We start from the raw sequence: 4647 nt of genomic DNA, 5'->3' as shown, positions 1-4647 counted from the left end.
GGCTCCCAAGACGGGAGGCGCGCCCTGGCCAGAAGAATCCGTGCGTAAAAACGCACCGCCGCTCCAAGCGCTGGCTGGATCCGGCCCGGGGCGCCCGCAGCCCGGCACCCTCTTCTCCCCGGGGCCCTGGGCAGCCCTTCCTCGCCTCCCGGCGGGGTCCAGCCACGGGGCTTCACTGCTGGCGGGGCCAGCGGGTCTTCGACGGCCCCCGTTTCCTCCTCCGTGAATTGGCGTGAGCCTCTTGGAAAGCCAGCTGATGCGCTGCGTGAAGGACTTTTCCTTTTCTCGGCCCTAAAGCTTTCAACGTTTTCCAAACGGTTATGTTTGGGTCTGCGTCTTGAATGTACCATTTTTGACTCGCCGGTGGACAAGTCCAAATTCAATGCATGATATTTGAAACTTGCCACTTCAAGAATGAGTTCGCTTTTATCAACATAATCTTGCTATAAATTTGCAGGTTCCACTGGCTTTTGCCCTCAGCCCCTCTGTTGACATAGAATCTAACTGGGTATATGTGTGTAGTGGAGCAAATTTTCTTGTATCATAACTCTTGAGAATCACCAGGCACATACCAGAGAGCAAGTCCTACTGAACTCAGTGGGACTTCTGAGTAAAAACACTTAGGATTGCAGTACAGTGGTACCTCAGGTTCCATACGCTTCAGGTTACAGACTCCACTAACCCAGAAATAGTACCACGGGTTAAGTACTTTGCTTCAGGATGAGAACAGAAATCGTGCTCCAGCAGCAGCGGGAGGCCCCATTAGCTAAACTGGTGCTTCAGGTTAAGAACAGTTTCAGGTTAAGAACAGACCTCCGGAACAAATTAAGTAGTTAACCTGAGGTATCACTGTATAATACTGCAGTCTTTTACCCAGTTACCTGGGAATAAGTTCCATTGAATTCAGTGGGACTTACTTCTGAGTAAACACATACAGTGCAAGACTCAATTTAAAGTGGATTGGCTACATTTTCCTTCAAAATTACAAAATACAAAGTGCTTCACATGTCAGCATCATATTTCTTTCATTTGGTACAAGTATTTTACAGCAGCGCCCTCTTTATGTATTCAAATAGTGTAAACATGTATATTGTCCTCTAGAATGGTGTCCAAACTTGTTTCAAAGAGGGCCAGATTCGATGAAGGTAATGGCCGACCAAAGTTGTTGAGCTTTTTTAAGGATTTCCCCCCAGGAAATAAACTGCCACGGGGGCAGACTTTGGACATGCCAGCATCTAAATCCAAACAAACACCCCCACCCCACCTATTATAAGCAAGCAATACTCCAAAGTGCTTATCTTGTGAACTTGCCATTTGTTTTATCATGACAAAAGCTCCCGTTTCCCCCCCAAAAAAGGCAGGATGGGGAAGTCTGATCTCTTCATCACTTTTAATTGATCTCAGAGACGTGGAAAAAGAAAAAGGAGAAAGTATATTTCCAGGAGTTGGATCCCTTCCAATTCCTTAGATTTAACAGCAGAACAAGCAGTGGACAGCAACAAAACACTTTTCAACTTTGCTTGGAGGGCAGGCTTCCCCACCCCTCTCTTCAGAATTTCAGAGTTACAAAACCACAGGGCACCCAATCTTCAGCTTCACTGGGGAGGGCCACCAGCCTCAGTCCAACTAGGGACAAAGGTGAGAGTTGTTTCCTAGTTCTGCTGGATCTCTCAGCGGCGTTTGATACCATTGACCATAGCATCCTTCTGGACCGTCTTGAGGGGCTGGGAGCTGGGGGCACTGTCATACAGTGGTTCCGCTCCTTCCTCCTGGGCTGTGTTCAGAAAGTGGTGGTGGGGGATGAGTGTTCAGACCCCTGGGCTCTCACTTGTGGGGTGCCTCAGGGTTCTGTCCTCTCCCCCATGCTTTTCAACATTTACATGCAGCCGCTGGGAGAGATCATCAGGAGGTTTGGGCTGGGTGTTCATCAGTATGCGGATGATACCGAGCCCTACCTCTCTTTTAAATCAGAACCAGTGAAGGCGGTGAAGGTCCTGTGTGAGTGTCTGGAGGCGGTTGGGGGATGGATGGCGGCTAACAGATTGAGGTTGAATCCTGACAAGACAGAAGTACTGTTTTTGGGGGCCAGGAGGCGGGCAGGTGTGGAGGATTCCCTGGTCCTGAATGGCGTAACTGTGCCCCTGAAGGACCAGGTGCGCAGCCTGGGAGTCATTTTGGACTCACAGCTGTCCATGGAGGCACAGGTCAAATCTGTGTCCAGGGCAGCTGTTTACCAGCTCCATCTGGTACGTAGGCGGAGACCCTATCTGCCTGCGGACTGTCTTGCCAGAGTGGTGCATGTTCTGGTTATCTCCCGCTTGGACTACTGCAATGCACTCTACGTGGGGCTACCTTTGAAGGTGACTTGGAAACTACAACTAATCCAGAACGCGTCAGCTAGATTGGTGACTGGGGGCGGCCGCCGAGACCACATAACACCGGTCTTGAAAAACCTACATTGGCTCCCAGTAAGTTTCCGAGCACAATTCAAAGTGTTGGTGCTGACCTTTAAGGCCCTAAGCGGCCTCGGCCCAGTATATCTGGAGGAGCGTCTCCACCCCCATCATTCTGCCTGGACGCTGAGGTCCAGCGCCGAGGGCCTTCTGGCGGTTCCCTCATTGCGAGAAGCAAAGCTACAGGGAACCAGGCAGAGGGCCTTCTCGGTAGTGGCGCCCGCCCTGTGGAACGCCCTTCCAGCAGATGTCAAAGCGATAAACAACTACCTGACATTCAGAAGACAACTTAAGGCAGCCCTGTTCAGGGAAGTTTTTAACGTGTGATATTTTACTGTACTTTTGGTTTTTATGGAAGCCGCCCAGAGTGGCTGGGGAGGCCCAGCCAGATGGGCGGGGTATAAATAATAAATTATTATTATTATTATTATTATTATTATTATTATTATTATTATTCCCTCCCTCTCCCTGCTTCCTCTTGTAAATAAGCCTTCCACTTCAAGGGGAAAGGATCTGAAAGGAACACTCACTTAGCAACAGAGAAGGCAAGGCGCTTGCAACAAACGCCATTCACTTTTTCCTTTTCTCTCTGGCTGAAGCTCACAGTAAATGCTGACAGGCTGGGAGCCTCAATGGCGCCCTCTGGAAGCTTCACCTGGTGCAAAAACCCAGGCTAGCCCCCCTCCCCCCAGCTACAGCTCTGGCCAAACTGCACCTTAAACCTAATAATAATAATAATAATAATAATAATTTATTATTTATATGCTGCCCATCTGACTGGGCACAGGCAGGGAATGCTCTACCACCAATTCAGCATCTTTTGCATTTGGCACAAAATGCAAGCCCCGCTGGGGCTGGCTCCGGCTGAGTGAAGCTGCCAAAAGTGCAGCGTGCCTTTGGCACTGAAATTTTCAGCAGGAATCGCTGCAGTTTAATCAGGTGATTTGACAGGTATAGGTGCCCCCAACACCTGTCAGAAGTGGCCCCTGGAAGGTGGGCTAATCCAAGATCCAACTGGACCCTGGGATGTAGCCAGTGGCGCTTTCCCACAGATGGAATGGACTCATGCGACAGGGGTGTGGGAGAAAGGTCAAGCCATGCTGTAGGAATGAAAAGCTGCTTGTACAACCTTGGATACTGCCAGTATATATGCAATACTTACTTGGTTTTAATTAGCAAGAGCTTGCTTAGAAGGGAAAGGCCTACAATGATTCCCAATTACTTCAGAGGCCAGTGTGCTACTTGCTTGCAGTGCCAGGATAAATGTTCCACGTGTTATGAAAAAATACCTTTATTTCAGAGCTGCTTAGGACGCAGGTGGCGCTGTGGGTTAAAGCCTCAGCGCCTAGGACTTGCCAATCGAAAGGTCGGCGGTTCGAATCCCTGCGGCGGGGTGCGCTCCCGCTGCTCGGTCCCAGCGCCTGCCAACCTAGCAGTTCGAAAGCACCTCCGGGTGCAAGTAGATAAATAGGGACCGCTTACTGGCGGGAAGGTAAACAGCGTTTCCGTGTGCGGCTCTGGCTCGCCAGAGCAGCGATGTCACACTGGCCACGTGACCCTGAAGTGTCTGCAGACAGCGCTGGCTCCCGGCCTATAGAGTGAGATGGGCGCACAACCCCAGAGTCTGTCAAGACTGGCCCGTACGGGCAGGGGTACCTTTACCTTTACCTTTACCTTTACCTAGGTCTGATGGAGTTGAATTGTCTCTCTTTTGTATGTGTGTTTATGGGATTTTATGCATCTATGCATATATTCATATTCACAAACACAGGACAGGATACAAACGTATCACATTATTCTTGGGCATATTATAAAGAAAGTGAATTGCCAACTGCATGTCAAATTTTGTTGGCAAACAATAGTGAATTACGAGTTCCAGACACCATACCTTCTGACACCAATAATCAATTGCTGCCCCAGGAAAACCCCCTCCAGTGATATCCTGTGGTTTTGCTGCTCATCTACAAACAGTGCCAATTGAGGAGAACATTGCATTTCCTGTTTGGTTATCTTCCACATTTCTTTCAAATACCTTCTTCCAAAGTCACATTCTTTTTCTAAATAAACATCTGTCAGTATTTGGTATACATTTTTTCAATGTGAACATTCCTTTATAAGGAAATGCCTACCTGTGCAGTTTGTGTTTTTCCCCTCTTAGTAATATACCCACACATAAGATGCACAACACAAAATG

This window comes from Podarcis erhardii (genome assembly GCF_964252035.2).
Source record: "Podarcis erhardii genome assembly, chromosome: 9".
Lineage (NCBI taxonomy): Eukaryota > Metazoa > Chordata > Lepidosauria > Squamata > Lacertidae > Podarcis > Podarcis erhardii.
Note: the sequence above shows the minus strand (reverse complement) of the source record.